At 51.2% G+C, this 19,536-nt stretch overlaps 1 protein-coding gene across 1 annotated transcript in view; it reads right to left on the reverse strand.

Annotated features, from left to right (window-relative positions):
• Positions 1 to 18,749, reverse strand: part of Ptpre (protein tyrosine phosphatase receptor type E) — a 112,737-nt gene extending 93,988 nt beyond the window's left edge. The window contains exon 1 of the mRNA XM_090345606.1: positions 18,550 to 18,749. The gene's annotated coding sequence lies outside the window, so the exon portion shown is untranslated. The remainder of the gene's footprint in view (positions 1 to 18,549) is intronic.
• Positions 18,750 to 19,536: the final 787 nt, after the last annotated feature.

Below are 19,536 nucleotides of genomic sequence, written 5' to 3' on the forward strand. Positions count from 1 at the left end.
GAGATGTGAGAATCATGGTTCAAAGCCAGCCCAAGCAGAGGAATTCAAGAGACTCTAATTCCAATTAACCAGCAGAACACAAGGTAAGTAGCGAAGCACCAATCTTGAGTAAAATATTCAAACAAGACCCCCCAGGACCTGAACACACGCACACACTCACACACAATGGAACAAGTTAATGCTGTACAAGAATGGTTTGTAACTCATTGTTCAGTGTAAAAGAAGACACATCAAAAGAAGACAAACTAGGCTCGGTGCTGGTGGCTCACATCTGTAATCCTAGCTACTCAGGAGGCCGAGATCTGAGGACGGAGGTTCAAAGACAGCCTGGACACTAAAGTCTGTGAGGTTCTTTTTTTTCATGTATTTTTATTGTAATTAATAGAAGGGTTACATTATATTCACCAGATAGAAGGTGCATTATTTCACATACATTGATACCCTTTCTCATGTGTTGGTGTGAGATTTTTTTTTTTTTTGCCAGTCTTGGGCTTGGGCTCAGGGCCTGAGCACTGTCCTTGGACTTTCTCAAGGTTAGAGCTCTACCACTTGAGCCTCAGCACCACTTCCAGCTTTTTTTCTATGTATGTAGTACCGAGGAATCGAACCCAGGTATTCGTGCATGCTAGGCAAGCATTCTACCACTAGGCCAAACTCCCGGCCCCTTGGTGTGAGATTCTTATTTCCAATTAACCACCAGAAAACTGGAAGTGGCACTGTGGCTCAAATGGTAGAACACTAGCCTTGAGCTGAAGAGCTCAGGAACAGTACCCAGGCCTAGGGCTCAAGCCCGGTTACTGACACTGCCCCCCCCTCAAAAAAAAGAGGACATACTATGTAATTCCATTTCTATGACTTTATAGAAAATGCAGTCATAGGACTGCAGACAAATTGGAAGTTGAGGAAGGAAGGAATGTCAGAGGGTGACTATACAGGTTCAGTGCAAGACAATTATATTCAGGGTGATAAGTGTGTGTGTGTGTGTGTGTGTGTGTGTGTGTGTGTGTGGCAAAGTCTCCTAGGCTGGTCTTGAATTCAGTCTTCCTGTTTCAACCTTCCAGTGCTAAAACACAGGCATGGTCACAATGTGCAGTTAACATGTATATACAGCTAACATGTATGTATTTTGAGTGAAGAGTGGGTACACAACTCTGTATATTTTTTAGAATCATGTAGCAAAAGAGGAATTTTTGCTCTGAGAAGCAAAGTAGAAAATTCTAAAAAAAAAAAAATCAAAATGCGATGGGATACACTGAATCATGAAAGGTGCTAAATACGTAGAAACAAAGAGCGACCCTTGCCATGTGAACCACTGTGGATTCCTTCTGCGAGTCCTCGGCAGACCCCAGGTGAAGAACCATGGTGTCCCCAACCTGCTACATGCAGAGTGGCTAGGCCGCCCCTGTCCCCTGGGATTCAGAAGCTCTGAGACTGGGAGGGTCCTCTCCCTGTCAGGTGCCTCTCACCATGCCTTCGCCCAGAGCCGCCCTCTGTGCCTCAGTCCACACCTGACTGACACTGGGGCGGGTCCTCCGAGGAACCTTCTGGAAGTAGGACACTGATGCTTTAGTGAAAGGACCAGCTTTTAGATCTTTCCTTCCTCTTCCCCCCCCCCTCTCTCTCTCCACCTCTCCTTCTTCTCCTTAGACCCCCCTCTCTGTCTTGGGGCTTGAACTCAGAACCTGGGCATTGTCCCTAAACTTTTTTACTCAAGACTAGCACTCTGCCACTCTGAGCCATAGCGCCAATTCTGGTTTTCTTGTGGTTAATTGGGCATAAGGCCTCACAGACTTTCCTGCCAGGGATGGCGTCAAAAAACAATCCTCAGATCTCAGTAGCTTGGATTACAAGGTGAGCCACTGGTGTATAAGTAACAGCATTATGCCTATGTATACATGTATATAAGTGTAGATATGTATATGTGCATATCTTTTCCTAGTCACTAAAAATTCACTTTTACCTACTTGCTATGAAATTCATACTTCCAAGTAATTCTTTGTTGCATTACTGTGAAGCATTTATGTAATCATTTAGATGTGTAAAGGGACTTGCAAGTTTATTATTTACACAGCATACACCACAGAAGAAATTAACCTGGAAAATTAGTTGACAGAACTAAATCACCACAAGCAATAATATAAAGAACTTTCACCATGCATGCTAAAGTCCACATCCCCAAACAGAATGGCTTAATGTTAAAGACTGAATGTATAACAGCTCAAGGTTTAATTTTGCTGTGAAATTGAAAAGTGGCTGCATACAGTCAGTGGTATGGTTGGGCACACAATTCATGAGGTCTTGACAATTACAAATAAATTGAACACATAAATCCATACGCAACGATCTCCGTGTTTATATAAATCTACAGCTAATTTTTCATTTCCAGTATGAAAGGTTGATTTACCACCACCTTAACTTATGAAATATTTTCCCAGTGTCCTGTTCAGGCCTGCGAAAGTGGGCCTGAGAGCTGAGCATCTGAACCTTATATCTGTAATCCTAGCTACATGGAAGGCTGAGGTGCAGAGGACTGCAGTTTGAAGCCAGGCCAAACATAAAAGTCTGTGAGACTCCATCTCCAAAGCAACCAACAAAAAGAAAGGCTGAGACTATTTATCATAGCGAAGATATGGAGCCAACCTAGATGCCCTCAGTTGATGAGTGGATCAACAAGATGTGGTATTTGTACACAATGGAATTCTATGCTGCTGTCAGAAAGAATGACATCGCCCCATTTGTAAGGTAATGGAAAGACTTAGAAAAAAACCATAGTAAGTGAAGTAAGCTAGACTCAAAGGAATAGAGGCTCCATGGTTTCCCTCATTTGTCATAATCAGTAGAAACCTGAGGCTCTCCTAACAGAGATTTACAATAGAGCAAAACCTAGATACATAAGGTCATATAGAATGACGCTAAATCAAAGAACCTCCAAGATATAGAAACAAAAGCCATGTAATGAGTGATTGTTGTCCTTAATGTACTATGTTATCTCTCATCTCTTTTGCTGTCCCTTGGTTATCTCATATTGCCACAGTATCTTACCTTGTTATCTGACATATTGTATATATGTTTATTTGGTTATTTGAAATAGGACAGGGAAGGGGGGGAACAAGATGAGGGGTGGTGGTGGGGAGAGGAAAATGGAGACCAAAACATGAGAAAGGGTATCAATGTTTGTGAAGTAATGCACCTTCTGTCTAGCGAATATAATGTAACCCTTCTATTAATTACAATAAAAAACAAGGCTGAGGCATAACTAAATTGGTAGAGTATCAGCTAAGCAAGCAAACTGAATAATAACTAGAGACTATGAATTCAAACACTACTACCATTAAGAATGATATAAAACTGAAGGCTCAAGTATCTGAATGTGACATTACCAGTACAGCCTTAATCTACCAAACCTGGTGCTTTCCAAAAGGTCATTCCAAATGCAGGCATACCTTCAAGTGTGCAAATCCCAGTACCTGCCCATACTTGTTCTTTCTTTACTCCACCCCCATTGACATTACTTTCAGCATCACAGACAGGCCCCCTGTCTACCCCAGTCCAGCGCATCTGTCTCAGAAGAAATGGCTCTCCGTGAGCAGAGAAAAGCCATTAAAGACAGGAAAAAGAGGAAATGGGTTTTGGCACTGGAAATTCTTCAGAAGGAAGGAAGAACAGATCAATACTAACCAGTGATCATGTGTATATATTTAAAAACGTAGAGAATTGCTCCATCTGCGTTTCACTTTCTACCATTTCCTTTCTGCTCAGAAATTCCAGGCTGTAAGCAAATCAACCCAGGCTTGTTAATAGCAAAGATTGACTGAAGGAGGGAGCAGGCTAGAACCAGGCCGGAAGCCGTCTGGATAAACAGAATTAAAGGAATTCAGAGATGTCTTCCGATGCTGCCTGAGATGGGCTGGGCACGTAGGTGAAAGATTGCACTAAGCAGAATCCACAGAACTTCTTTGAAGTTTTGCTTTACCTAGAAAACTGGAGGCTGTCACTGGTGAAATTTATGACTGGAGGAAAAGACACAGTCAGGGTTCTGGGAATCAATACTCTCTCCAAGACCTCGGAATGGTGCATCTATTTTTAGTCAAATAAAGATGGCAGGCCAGCAGCTATGGCTAACAACTGCAATCCTAGCTACTCAGAAGGCTGTGTTCTGAGGAACAAGGTTCATAGCCAGCCCTAGCAAGGAAGTCCATGAGATTCTTACCTACAGTTAACCACCAACAAGCCAGAAGCAGAGCTATGGCTCAAGTGGTAGAGCACTGGCCTTGAGGGGGAAAAACTCAGGGATATCACCCTGGCCCAAGTTCAAGCCCCAGGACTGGCACTCACGCACACACACACACAAAAATGGTACTTGCTCTCTTCTATACTTACTCTATAAATCTACAAGGCTTGAAATCATTATATGCAGCAATAATAAATAATGAAGAGTCCATGGAAAGGCGGTAGGTAAACAGCCATTCTCTGTCTATTTTGTAAGTACAACCAACTAGTAAAGTCCGTGTTCTGAAATCAGAGATGTCTGTGTCTTCTGAGATAACTGACTAGCACACCCCATTTGAATTGCTCCATTTGGTGTTCCCCTCAGCACACTGTGCGGGCAGATGTGGGCATCTGTGAGTCCTAGTTGGATTCTGGGAGGCAGCACCACTCCAGCCTTCCAGGAGCCCAGGGTCCTTCTGCAGTGCCTCTCTGTGCTGGCAACAGGGGTCATTTCACCTCTGCTACCAGGCCCTGACTGGAATCCAGAAAACCTGACCTCAACTGCCAGCTCTGCTGCCCTCTGGCCTACAAAGTCCTGAAAGAAACTCACTGATTTCTAATAGCATCAATCTCACATCAAGCGCGCTGACATTTTACACCAAATAAATGCAAGATAAAAAAAAAACTCAACCAGGCCTCAGGAAGCCAGCATCCCCTTCCAGGTCTCTCAGGCATGGTCCTTGCCACAGTGAGTGGATTCTGGAGAGCACAGGCTCTGAAAGCGCACATCAGTATTTTCTCTTCGCATCCATCCACCAGCCAGGTGCGCCTGTGGCCATTAGACTTTCAAAGACGATGCTAAGCCCGTCCAACCTGCCCCTCCCTGCAGAGGTGGGGACACAGCACAGGCGGAGGTTCCGGCCAGCCTGTCTATTCAAACAGCTCCAGTCCCTTCCACCAAGTCCGTCTTTCCCGACCCTCCTTTCTTGTGTGCTTGGATCAGGGCATCTGCTCCCCAGCTGGTGTCTTGTACAATTCCTCACCTGCTGGTCCTTCTCTCTGCTAGTCATCCCAGGACTGTCTGGGCCACACAGTCAGTGGTCAGTACTTGTGTCACAGTCTAGGTCTTCCAGGCTGGCCCATGGCAGCTGGCCTACCAGCCCACCTTCCCTGTACCCTGACATTGAGGAAAGGCAAAACCAGCTCTAGGAAATGGAACAAAACATTGCTGCTATATATATATATACTTTGAAAGCTCCTCACAGAAATAATAATAAAAAAAACTTCCTTGTAGAAGGCAAATTTTCCAAGTGTGACTTCCTTTGTACAACAATTAAAAATTCTTGTTCCTTTACCCGTTCAGTCACTGCCATTCTTAGCTTTTAAATAGACTGGCACTCAAGCAGCCTAGCAGAAAACAGAATAAAATAAATCCAAGCTCTTTAGAAGTTTTAACAACCTGTACTTTCTTCAAGAAGACAGTCAATTGCTGTGGAGGAAAATGACACTGGTTTTCACTCATCACAGTGGGAGATTATCTACATTTGATAAACAGTTCCTCCTTGGACGACAGGAGACCCAACCATTCCCTACTCTGCCTTGAGAAAATGTAATCTATATAGCCTAGATCTTTAAAAAAAAAAAAAAAAGTTAGCTGAGAGGTAGCTATCCTGTAAAACGGTTAGCTCTTTTACAAAAGGGTTCTCTGCTACTAAAAGATATTATGGCAGGGCTCTGAAGCTTATGCCTTCAACCCCAGCTACTTAGGAGTAGAGGTCTGAGATGTAGTTCAAAGCCAGTTCAAATCAGTGAGACACTTATCTCCCATTAAGCGGCAAAAAGCCAGAAGTAGTGTGATTCAAGTGGTTGAGCACCAGCTTTGAATGTTCCTGGTGCATGTGGGCACATGTATACAAACACACAGGTGGCAAGGTTAGCCAACCACACACGACATGATCTGACAAGTTAACACTGTGATACTGGCTACACTGCAGCCATGAGCTCAGTGCAGAAAAGGCAGCGTGAGGTTCTGTCCTTTGTGGTCTAAACTTCCTTCCTAGTCTGAGAAACCAGCAGGGGCCCCAAGGACTGGCTGCCAGGCACAGACCACTCCTCCCCTCCCACCCCATGCTTGTGCCACAATTCGGGTTTGGCAGGCAGGCTCATACACCTACAACAATGGCTCCCTCTCAAGAGCTGGGCTTCCACAGGCCCAGGGCTGCTGTGGAAGAGGCCACACCTGGGAAGGCCCACTAGCCTCAGGGACTGTGACCACAGGTCCCCCTCCCCCTTGCCTGAAGCTCTGTGGCCAGGCCCTGACTGAGGCTCAGCCGCTCACCTGCACTTGCTCTGAGCCGTGCTCTCCTGCTATACCTGTGATTCAGAGAACGCTGGATGGCCTTCTGTCGAGTCCCCGCTCTTCTCAGTTTAATGGCGTTCACTCCGCACTGAGCTTACTGCCCAATGCACCATCACGTCCAGATTTTCAAATTATACATTATTAGGATTCTCATGAAGAAGGAGAGCATTGAGTTACCTGGCCCTGAGCATTCTTCCGTGTAGACCTTATGGAGCATTCATCTAACTCATCCTGGTAAATCATGTTTGTTTATTGCCTTGGGACAGTGTACACACTGAGGGGCCAGTGATCTGTGTGGGGTCCCTGAGATCTGTGCCCTTGCATCATCTTGCTGCCTTCCCTGCCCTTCTTGATAGAATCACGCACGTCTGTGGCCCCGGGGTTCATCCACTGGAGATAAAACTGCTTCAGAGTTTGTCTTCCTTTCACTTGCTCAGATGCTCCGTTTCCTGGAGACCCCTTCTGCCTCACACCGTGGCCAATGCCATTTTCATGCATCTTGACACGGTGTTTAAGCCTCCAGCCACAGGCACCGTGTGCAGTCATGGAGTTTTCCCAGCTTCCACGTTATGCAGGCACATCACCCTCCAGAGCCCAGCTACCCGCTGCACAGTCAGCACTGACGTCACCATTGGGTCGGCTCTGCTGCCGTGTGGGGTTCACACACTACAGTCAGAAATCAGGTGCTGGGCTGCCAGGGCCGGCGGGCAGGGCTTCCTCCTGAGAGCTAACACCAGGATCAGACTCGGCTGAGACACTCAGGAGTAAAATAAGATGTGTGTGTGTGTGTGTACATATATAGAGAGATAGAGAGATAGATAGAGAGATAGAGAGATAGAACCTGCAACAACACCAGCCTATCTTGATAGTATTTTTCTCAAAGCAACAACTCTCTATGCAGCCTTGGAACTAATTCAAAATGGTTTTTACACCCAGGGCAAATGGGCAAAGCATTCCATGACGGGCTTCTCCCACACCGGTAGCACTTAGCTGGAGATAGGATTGGTTCCTGCAGCCTAAGCCCCTATGCCCACTGAGGCGGGGTGGCACCCAGTTCCGGGAAGACCAGCCCTCTGATCCTCTTCCTATAAGAAGGCTGTGTTGGGCAATATCAGGGAGAAAACACCAGACATTTTTTTTGTACTTGCTTTGCTCTTACTCATTTCAAAGGAATGGCATGCCAGCCTGAATGCCAGCTCAAGTGCCCTCTCTCCCAGAGCCAGCATACCCTGTCTGGGTCAGACCCTGGGCTGGGTCAGCCTGCTCACCCGGCCCATTCCAGTGCCCTCAGCCGAGGGCCTGCAGTGGGAGAGCCCAGCTCATGTGGGGTTCTGGGAAAAGAGAGCCTGGTGCTAAAGTTGAAAAAAGGAAAATGAGCGAGGGGAGGGAAGCCAGGGCTGTGGCTGGGATGGAAACGGGCCCGACAGACCTTGACAGGAGTCCGGCTTCTCTTCACCTGTGGACTGGGAGCAGTGTGGCAGGAGCACACACATGGGCAACACGTGTGCATGGTGGAACACTTTCAAACAAGGCCCAGAACTGCCTTCTTGTGTGTGCTGGCCGTGGTTCTAAGCAGCACAGATGGGCAATTGCCCAGTCAATGCCTGTGTAGAAAGCAGCTCCAGAATGAATCCCATGGCTCTGAATTGCCGAGAAGAGGAGCCATCATAGCGCCTGGAAACAAGAGGCCTCAGGCCTACAAGCATGACACAAGGACCTCAGGGCAGCCTGCCAGGAGCCCCAGAGACACTCCACAGGTCTGAGGGTGAGGCTGAGACCACAGATAAGCCTCTGAGACCATGGGCTCTCAGGGCATCTGGAGGTGAAAGACACAGGAGGTGGTTTCCAGAAGATGGGTCCTGGGGCAAAGGGTGGGAGAGACGCAGGGGTTTGAGCCACCACTGGTGTCTTAGCACAGAGACAGTCTCACACTTCTTACCGGAACAGTAGCAAGCCAAGAAGGGAAGGATGCAATGGCTTGTGTGGCTGCTCGGTCACCAAGCTGGTAGCCACAACACTGTCACAGCCTGCTCCTTCCCTTTAGGCTCTAGCTTTCCCCAGGTATCTTCTTTTAAAGAGCACCTCTGAACTGCCCGTTGTCCCATCACTGGAAACTTGTTCTCTGTGACTGGTTAGCATGGACCCCTGGGATGCATGGAGCCAAGGGAGATGCTCATCCTTGGTGAGTCCTGTCCCTTGTCCCTTGTGGGTTTCCCTCTACCACCGCCACCTGGCCTCAGAGCAGAGCCGCAGGGAGGGCTATCGGCTGTGGCGGGTGGGGAGGGGGATGTCTTGGAAGGTAGTGACCTCTCAGAAGAAGACCCCTCCTCTCCCTCTGTCCCTGTTTCCAGCACTTTCCTCCATTGCCATGTGCCAGGCACTTTAAAGCAATGCAGCTACGAGTGACTCATGGGGTGTCCATTCTACTGTGAACCCCTCTGAACTAAGCCAGCTCTTCTCTCCACCCAGAGGCAGGTAGGCCAGGCCATTAGCGTGATGGAACGTTAACTCAGCACTGCAGTGTTTAGAGGGGGATGACTGCACCCCAACCTCCAGGAGAGTAAGGGGGTTGAGCCTGAACAGTCAACCAGAACAAGGCCAGCCCTGGCCACAGTAAGAGCAATGAGACCCACAGCAGAAGTAAGGTAAACACAGACTCAATTCTGGCTTGAATCTGCTGGGAAAAGCTAGAGGCCACTGTGGGACAGAGCCTGGGAAGGTCACAGCAAGAGACGACAGTGTTCCCGAGGCATCAGATCCCCGGGCCAACGAGGCCCCTTCGGAGCCTGAGCCCTTGTCAGAGAGGCCTGGCTGACCAAAGCTCTCCCATTCGCTAGCAGGGTGGTGACGTGAGCTGCCTGGGTAGAGAAGGCTGGCACTTATTCTAACACAGACTCTGCAGTAGAGCTCCCTCAGCACTGGGCCCTGGACTCAGACATGCAGTTGGGCCCTCCCTCCAAACAGATTGGGGGGGGGATGGTGTCACACGAGCAGCCATGCCCCCAGCTCCCTGAAAATCTGTGTCCTGACTTTGGGGGGTGAGGAGGTTGAAGCCAAAAGTGGGTCCACACTGGGACCTGACCTGCAAGATGCTCCTCTTCTTCCTGGGGAGACTCAGGACTCAAGAGGTTCTCTGGCCTTGACCAGTATCTCCTACCCAGGTTACCTGCTGTCAGCTGTCCTCTGTTCAATATACTTCTTTATGGTCAGCTCAGCTTCTAACAATCAAATGGTCATGCAAATTCCACCCAACCACATTCTAGCCATGAGTGGGTGAGGGCCAGTCACACACTGGCGTGGCTGAACTCTCTGCCTACCTGTCTAAACACAAGCACAGAAAACAACATGCTGAGATGACTGATTCCACGTTCAGGCCAGAACATAAAGATCACCTCCCCCCCCACACTCTGGACATTCACCAATCACTACTACCTGGGAAAGAAAAAAGAAGCCGAGGCTAAGCAAAACGACCAGGATCTATGGCATTGATTTGTGCCCAGCCATTCAGGATGCACATTTGAATATAACTAACAATAAATCATTTGCTGAACAAAAGCATGCAGTATGTGAGGCACATACACACCGGCTACTGCCTTCTGAAATTCTTCCTGGATGCAATTTGCTGGTAGAAACCACACCTCTAGGAACAGGCAAAGCAGGCAGAAGATGGATGCAGCTAGTGCTTCTCACCTTCAGGTCCTGCTCAAGGTTGGAAGGCACTTCCACCCGGGGAGACAAATGGCCTAGGCTTTCTTGCTGGGTGCAGAGGAGGGGACTTCCATTTCCTGAGACCCAGCAGCATAAAGTGATGTAGAGAGGGACTGGTGAGCCACTGATCTTGCTAGAGGTGGAATGGGAAAGCAACACCCAAGCCCCAGGCACGGGAAGTTCATTGTGGGGTCCATGAACCTCCTCCTTTCTGTCTCCTTCATTTATAGTTGGTGTCAGGCTCTAAGCAGGGAGATGGAGCTACTGTGTCTTACCTACAGCCTTGTCCAAAGTAAAAGGCAGAAAGTGACTCTGGTTATTGATAAACAAGGTTCTCCAGAAAATATTTCTCCTTAAGTGCAGAGAAAAAACAATTAGAAATGAATCAAAACCTTTCAGAAAATTTGTTTTTGGTAACAATGCTTTATGGGGTTGGTTCCTCACTGTGTGATGAGTTTGAATTCCTGAGTTTATCAGTGAAGACAAAGATATGCTGAACTTCCCTCCCCAGAAAGGCAGGTATCTGGGTAAGGCTGGATTGGTCACCAAGGACTTTTAAAATTGAATTCTTAGTGCCCTGTCATGGCCACTGTTGTTTCTGACTTTTAAACCATCTCATAGTGCAAGGAGCCCTCCGGCAGTAACCCTTCTTCCTCTTAGGAAACTCCTTCTGGCATTTCCTGCACAGCCAATATTTTACATTTTCAAAAATATATATCTTTCCCGTTCCTTAAGAAATAAACATCCACACTCCACAAGGGCCCAAAGCTCTTTCAAAAAATGTATATTGCCTGCTCCTTTAGAAATATGCATCTGCACTCCACAAGGGCCCAAAGCTCTTTCTCGTGAGTTCCCTCCTAGCTCTGCTGGGGTGTGGTGTGGTATTTCTCCTCTCACCCTGCAGGGCACTGGCTGAGCTAAGACCCCTTCCTGGCCCTGGTTTCCTAAGCACACTCATTCTGTGGTCTTTCTGCAAGGGCCTACTTCCACCCTTTACAGATTCCTCAGAGACACCTTCCGTTCTCAGAGGGATGTGAAGTGTGGGAAGCCCTTCAACAACACCCGGGGGTGCCACAGGGAGCCCAGGGCGCCTCCCAGACTGCTCCCTGTGCAGCTTCAGGAATCCGCTCCTAGCAGCCTTGCGAGTTGGAACAGGGTGACCTGACATCTGCCATGTGCTCACCTCTCCAACGTGGCTGTGGTCATGGAAAGATCCTTCTGTGCCATGTATTAGCAGTACTATCTAATCCTGGGAAAGTACACTGCAGCCCAGCATTTGATAACAACTCTACAAACGTGGGACAGGTTCTCAGAGTAAGACACTTGGCTACTGAAACACTCTCCACACCCATTGGACAAGATAAACAAACCCCGCCCACCAAGCCCCCCCCCCCCCAATCCTCTGGCTGGCGTGGTGGCATTTTCTACCATCCCACCCTGCTGCCTCGGTAACCCTAAGCACCACTAGTCTGGGTCACACCACCTCAGGGCCCTTTCTCAACCCTCCTGCCCAGTGTGCCCATAGTTTTGGCAGGGATGGTCCAGGTCTAGGCAAGGGTGCCTCTGGAATCCATGGGCTGGGTGACAGGGAAGGGGTCAGTAAATCCTCTCAGGAACCTTGCATACGTATGCGCGCTCTCTCTCTCTCTCTCTCTCTCTCTCTCTCTCTCTCTCTCTCTCTCTCTCTCTCTCACACACACACACACACACACACACACACACACACACACACACACAGAGTCAGAATGTCCTTACAGTCCCAAAGGGCCATGATCTCAAGACTGGGAAGGTGGAAACAGGAAGTCTTCCTCCTCTGTCCTCCACACCACCCCAGTCTCCAGCACCTGCTATTGCCCAGATAGGACCAGCTACTTCTCATTGCGGGGCACACATATAGAAGCTCCTCTGTCCAGAATGTTCTAGCCTTTTTGGCTGAAAGAAAACATTCCAACGAAAGCCTATTCCTTTGGCGATGCCCTCTGAGGCCCCATTCTACATCCTACCCTGCCTTCTCTGTCCCACCTTTGTGTCCTAAGTACCATCAGTCACTCTCCACACGAGACACGTGAGGGCATGCACAGGGTGGATGCCTTTCGGAAACTCCAGTGCTAAGCTCAGCGTGTGTGTACGACAGGCACTCAGGAAGGATGTAAGATTGTCTCTCCTCCATGACCTTTCAGACTCCCAAACACTGTTCTCATTTGATGTCAACCAAGAAAGATCCTTTGAAAGAGTAATGCTGGCTAGATCACAGCAGGCCTAGCATGGCTCAACAGAGTTCAAAATTATTAAATTTCTGGCTCTTGCACTTTTCTATTGCATCGGGCTCAAATCAGAGCTTTGCTTAAAGGAATTTAAATGGATAGGCAGATGACATCGCCAATAGTTGAAGGAACTTAAGCTGAGCCTTGCAAAAAAAAGTAATTGATTGAATTACTGAGGCCCTTGATCAAGGGCTACTAGCATAGCATAAAGAATGCTGAGTCAGCCACCCAGCTAGAAGTTAAGTTGGTGACCGATCTAGCACTTCCTATCCAGTCCTGCACCGAGTCCAGCTAGCTGTTTATGAAGGCCATTTTCAGGACCGCAAATACCATAGTTTGAAAAGATAAATTCATTTCAAGGAATAATTTGACAAATAATGCAATTTTTGAGATAAATTGTAGTGACATGATGGAAATGAAAAGTTTCTCTTTGATTAGATGACTTCACAGTACAATCCGGACTGCAAAGGACATTTGCTTATCTAAGAAGCTAAGATACTTTGGTCTCTGTGGAATAAAGCATTTGCGAATGCTTCTTATTCATTGAAGTACCCTAAAGCACCATTTTGCTGGCTCAGACAGAATTACTGTTAACGCTTAAATGTGGTAAAAGGCCATAAATATTTTAGCTTTTTACCAATTCCTGCCGATATCCTCTCTTGCAATTGTGAGACAGGCCTGCCTCGGTGGCCAGGGTGCTTGGGCCAGAATGCTGTGTCTGATGCAAGTATGTCACCTGTCACCACACTCTCTGGAACTGTTCCAGGCAAGCCCTGGTCCTTATCTCTGGCCCATGTGTGCCTGGGACACAATGTTCACATTTCCATTTGAAAGAGAGGGAGTACTGCACGGGCCTGGGGGCCAGCAAGAGTGGGAGACAGAGGCTCAGATTCTAAGACGCTCTGTCTCTGTCTCTGTTCTCTCTCTTCTCTAGCTCTCTGGTTTTGTCTGTCTTTTCTCTGATGCTCTCTCACCATTTCTATCTTCTATCCACCCTCTCTCTGTCTCTGTCTCTGTCTCTCCTCTCTCTCCATCTCTCATTCTTTGTCTCTCTCCTATCTTTCTGTATCAGTCTCGTTCATTTCCCTCTGCCTCTGTCTCCTCTGTCTTCCTTCTCCTGCTGGATTAGAGCAGGGGTGACGGGGGATCACTGTGGAGAATTGAGTGGAGCAGAAACTCCTTGGGCAGCTTCAGGAAGTGCCTGAGCTGGGCCCGGCTGGGCAGGTCTCTGCAGGTCCCTCTGGCCACTGAGACAGGACTCAAAGTGTGCTTTGTGTCAAGTGGGCTGCTGCTGGTAAAACTGATATAAGAAATACTGACCACTGGTGCCTGCCAAGCCTGGCCCCACCCTGTCCCCTCTCCCTCCTGTCTCCTCCTCAGTGTACTCTGAGGTCGGTTTGGGGAGGAGATACCAAACTTCCCAGAGAATCTCCACCTGTGCTGAGCAACACCAAAAGCATGCCCTCCAAGAATTTCACACACAGGGGCTGGGATGTAGCTCAGTGACAAAGCGCTTGCCTAGCAAGTGCAACATCCTGGGTTCGATCCCCAGTACCAAAAATAAAAATAAAAAAAGAATTTCACACAAAGGCCAGGTGGGTGAGCTGGAGACAGGAAGAGGAAGCACCGCTGAACTGAGAAGACAAGAGACCAGGGCTCCTGGAGCTTCTGGAAGAGCCCAGATCTCACCTCTCGTCTCTGCTCACAGCCCGGGCCTCACCTCACACTCAGCACACACGGGCTTCTAGCCCCTCCCTGTTCCAGGTGGATGCTCTCCTGCCAGGCTGAAATCATGGCCCAGGGACTCTTGCATGCTGTGGACAGACCCCTATATGCCTCCATCACCTTTGTCCAGCCTCTTCTCCACAGCATACTTCAGACAGTGCTCTGAGTCTCAGGACATTGTGACAAACCAGCCAGGCATCACTGGAGCCAATGTTGGGGACCATTCAGCTTTATCAAGACCCAGGCTGGGGGTCTAAGCAAAGTGTCCTACCAATTCTTCTTTACCCAGCAAGCCCTAGCATACAAAGCCCTTAAGATGTTGTTCTACAACCAAAGGTCAATTTCCAGTTCAGTTTCCCGCCTCCTCACAGAGTTTACATTTGCTTTGAGAAACCAGAATATGCCCTTGCCCCCTTCTTACCACTCAGCCATAGAATGGACTAAAACTCTTTATTATATTTGAAAGATCTTTTAAAAGACATGTGCCCCCCTTTAAAAATACTCCATCCGGCCCCCACTTCACTGGGAATAAATATGAAGGATGTGTTTATTTGTTTTGCTGATGACATGAAGCGTTTTTATTTCAGCAGCCTCACCGAGCTCTTTCAAGAACTTCTGTAGCTGAAAAGGAGACAATGGGCCCACAGGGCTGGCAGAGAGCCAGCACATTTCACAGGCTCTGAACCACATCAAAACTCCCTGAGCAGAACACCTGGACGGGGCAGTCCTTGGAGGGTGAGATTTGGGGAACAGAAGCCAGAACCGAAAGATAAAAGGAAGGCTGGGTGGAATCCCCAAGGGAGGGCTCTCCCACCCAGCCCAAGTCCTGCAGCCCCACCCACCCCACCACCTGTGGATGGGGGGGGAGTGGCGTTCCACATAGCCCATCACTTGATGTGCTGATCAGAACTCTCAACCTCTAAAAGTGTTAGCCAGCATCCTGGTTTCACAGAAGGACAAACCAAAGTGGCAAAATAATGAGGCATGAACCTCCCGAGATAAGCTGGCCCACGGTCTCTAGAAACGAATGGCTGCAAACTGTAGCCACCAACCTGTTCCAGGAACTGGAGATCAGTGAGCACTCTACCTAGAGCTGACATCCAGAGCCCTGAGAAAAGCAGCACGCATGCTAAGCTGGGGAGCTGGAGCCTGCCCCAGCCTGGGACCCAGCTGCACCCAGTCCACAACCCTTCCTGCTTCAGGGGTGGGAGGGGAAGTCTGGCCACACACCAGAGCCAGGAAGGCGGAGGTGAGCCACAGGACCCTCCCTGAGGAAGGAAGGGAGCAAGGTGAAATTCTTAGGTTCAGGGTCTTCCATAGATCAGAGTGTTATGCTCTGTTGTAGAAGCCACTCTCCAGCCCTGCTTCCAGATACCTCTCCTGGGCCAGGGAGCCTCTTGGTGCTGAGATGTTGGTGCACTAATACATGATCTCACACCCAGCCTGGTTTAGTTCAGGCCATGAGCCAGGTGAATGTGCAGAGCATGTTCTATTTCCACGTCGTTGGTCAGCGGGCACTAGAGTCACCGGTGCATGCAGGGACTAGATTCCCCCATGGGGCACAGGTCATGGTCAGCACGATGAGATGAAATAATTAAGCGTGCAAAGGTTGCCTCCTTGTTCAGATTATCATGCAAAATCTGAGTCCCTTACACCACATCCCAATCTATCGATAAGACCTACCCATCTGGTCGCCACACAACGGCAGAATCTATCTTGAACACTGCTCAGTCATTGGAACCTGACTGGTTCTTTAACGTGTGTGACAAGCAGCACGGGGACTGTTCTGTTACAGGAACAGGAGCCACAGTTTACTGGGCGCCAGTTACATGCCTGGTAGCTTACGTACTACCTCCTCTGTGCCCCCTCGCAGCAGCCAGTTGAAGCAGAGACAGCAAGGCCTGAATTAGAGGAGAGTACACAGAGGCCGGAACCTGGAGACAGCTGGTCAAGGTCACACCTGGGCCAGGATCTGAATCCATGCCCAAAGTCTAAGCTCACAGAGACACACTCTCCACTGACTTCCGGGTGGAGGAACTTATCTAAGCAAATCAAATGAAAGCCAAAACCGCATCTAATTGGTATTCTCCAATGGGCAGAAAATACCCTTTTATGGAATGAACAGGTCATGGATAGAGGGCCCTGGGAGCCTTGGGGACACTGAAGCATTTGAAGTATGGATAGGAATTGGGACAAAGAGTAAAGAGGAAGGAACCTGACAGCAGGAGGCTCAGAAGGCTCTATCACCTGAAGAGGGATAATATGGGCAGAGGGAGTCAAGTAGGGAAGGCCAGGCCATGGTTCAAGGGGATAACAACCCCAAAGACGGCCTAGGACACCTGGATGTCTTTCCTGATGATAACCAGTACTAGAAAGGCCTCTGTCCCAGTGGGTGGGCTCTGTGGGGGAGCAGGGCAGGGCTTGCCCACTCCAATTTGGGGGCCCATGTTTATTATCTCAAACGTCAGAAATGAAAACAGTGAGTGGCCGAGGGGAAGGGCGGGTTGCTCTCCCTGGACCTGCCTCCGTGGGAGGTTATCTGGGGTCACTCTGGGCCAGCTGTGTGCTTAGCATTTTTGTAAGAATAACTTCCGATGGACTAGTCCCATCTCTCCACATGCCACCCCTGGAACCCAAAGCTTTGGAACCTTCCCCTGGCTTCCTCTGTGTGTGTTGGGGGGGGGGTAGGCTGATCTGTGAACCCCGCTGGTCCAGATGTGCCTCTGGCAAAGGGAGAAGCAGGCTTGACTATGGTGGGAGATGGAGTGCAGGGCCCACTACCGACTCTGCTGCCAGAGGACCCAGGAAGCATCCCACAGACCCAGACTCCCTGCCCACCTCCTCAGCGGGGGTGCTGAGGGGGTGATGTTATTAAACCAAAACCCTCCAGATGTTCTCAGAGACCTGGCCTTCTACACAGACACAGCTAGCTCTTACTGATGTCTGCACAGGAAAATCTTGTTGGGCAGGGGGAGGGAGTGCAGATTTTTGAGCAGCACTAACCCCAAGGAACAAAGACCTGGGCCTTGTGGTCATGTTGAGGAGCAGGGCCCTGGCTGGGGTACAGTGCTGCAGGCTCTCACTCACAGGGTCCACCTGTCTCTCGGGCCTGTCCCTCCTCACCACCTGGCTTTTGGCTCCTCACAGCTTACAGCTAGTGCTGGCAGAGCCCAGGCCCACCCTATCATACAAGGGGCTCTGACCACACCACCAAGGCTGGGCGCCCAGGGGCCAAGGCCTAGCTGCCCCTAGCACCCAGGCATGCCTCATTTTGGAAATACACATCCACCTTTGTGTGCTTTGTAGCACTTCCTCCACCTCTGGGAAGACCTGCTGCTGGTGTCGTGGGTCATGGGGCACCTGGGGTCAAGGGCAGAGCTGGTGGAGTGGCGCAGCAGTTTCTAGAACAGTGAGTGCAGCATCCCTTGCTGGCCTGCCTGTCAAGTGGCTGGGAAAGGAATTCCCTGCTACACAGGCTCAGGTCAGCGCCGAGGCTTCATGCCTTGAGTTTCGGCAGATTGGAGCTCTCTGAGCCAGTGGCCCTAACTCAAGACAAAGCGACACCACACTTCTGCAGGTGTCATGGGCTAACCTTTCTAGAGATCTGCCATGCCTAGAGGAAAGGGAGGCCAGGCCCGCACCGCCTCCGGGCTGCCCCAGAGGGTCCTCCTGTATCCCAGGGCCGGCAGTGCTGGTCCCTGGCTCCGGACGCTCTGCCGGGTCCCCTCCCACCCCCGCACCCCTCTACCTGCCTGGAAGGCGCCTGCCCACCGCCGCATCTCGCGCCCAGTGTCCGTGCGCCTGGAACCACTTTTTGGAAAGGCTCCAGTCTCAACCCTCGCGCGCGCAGCAGCGGCGCCCTAGGCACCGCGCGCGCTCGGGGTCCTTTCCCGTTCCCTGGCGCTGCTGCCACCGGCGTGTGCGCGTGTGCGCGAGTGAACACTTACACACACACACACACGCGCGCACACTTACACACACACACACGCGCGCGCGTGCACACTTACACGCACGCACACACGCACACTGCTCCAGTTTACCGAGCGCACCGAGGTGGTCGCCGAGTCGGGGCGGGGGTCTCCGGATGGGGCCGGGCGGCCATCCGGGTGCCCAGTCTCCCGGTGCCGGCCCCGGCGCGTGGCGGGGACTCGGCGCCCGGTGCCGCCCGTCCCTCGGTCCGCGGCGCCTGGGGCGGCGCCTCCGGCCTGCCGGGGCCACGCCGGGCGGGGCGCGCGGACACCCGGGGCGTGCGGACACCCGGACCCGCCGCGCCGCGCTGCTCACCTCTGGGGGGCCGGGGCTGTCGCGCCGCTCGCGCCGCCGCCGCCGCGGCTCCGCATTTCCCGGGGCGCCCGCGGTCCCGCTGGCACCAGGAGGCCGTGGAGACGCGGGAGCAGAGGGGTCCCGGTGCCGCCGGACGCCGCCCGCCGCCCCCTCCTGCGGTCAGCCGGGCGGGAGTGGGTCCCGCAGCCGCCGCGCTCGGGCTGGGCTCCGGCTGGGCTCTGGCTCCGCTCTGGCGGGGGCGGGGCCCTGACGCTGCGAGGAGCGGGGGCGACGCCTGGCGCCTGGCGCGGGGACCGCAGCCCCGGCACCCGCCCGCAGCGGCGGCCTCGCCCGCCGGGGGCCCCCGCAGGTCCCGGGACACGCGGCCCCCCGCGTCCGCTTACCTGGCTGCCCGGCGCCCTCACTCTGCGGGTGAGCGTGGAAGCGCCGGCCCGGCCCTCCGCCCGGCCCCGCTGGAGGCAGTGCCAGGGTGTCTGGCGGCTCTGGGACCCGAGCGCACAGAGGTCCCTGTCCTTCCCGGCCTGCGCCCGCCTTGCGCCAGGAAGTGGCCGGGCCGGGCTTCGGGTCTTGCCCCTGGCACTGGGGGCCGCGGGGGAACTTGGTAACTGTGGGCTCAGAGGAGTTGGCAGAGCTGGGAAATCCCGGGAGGGCGCCTCCCCCAGAAAAGGGAGAGAGGAAGAGATGGAGGAAGAAAGAGAGGAAGGGAGGAAGGAGAACAGGAGGGGAGAGGAGGGGAGGGAGGAGAAGAGAGGGGGAGACGCTTTCCTAGCCACACTCAACTCTTGGGACAGCACTGCAGACCCATAGACCACTCACTGACCTGACACCCTCCTCAGTGGACCTGCCCAGAACGTAAGTGACCTGGGGGGCGGGGTGCCCCGTGCCCTGACACCCCTGCCTCTGGGGTCCTGTGTTCAGAGATGTGAAAGGCAGCACAGAGCTCAAAAATACGCAGATCCGGGCTATCGCCTCCCATTTCAGCTTCTG

The sequence above is a fragment of the Megascapheus bottae genome, chromosome 15 (assembly GCF_031878675.1).
Source record: "Megascapheus bottae isolate mThoBot1 chromosome 15, mThoBot2.hap1, whole genome shotgun sequence".
Classification (NCBI taxonomy): Eukaryota; Metazoa; Chordata; class Mammalia; order Rodentia; family Geomyidae; genus Megascapheus; species Megascapheus bottae.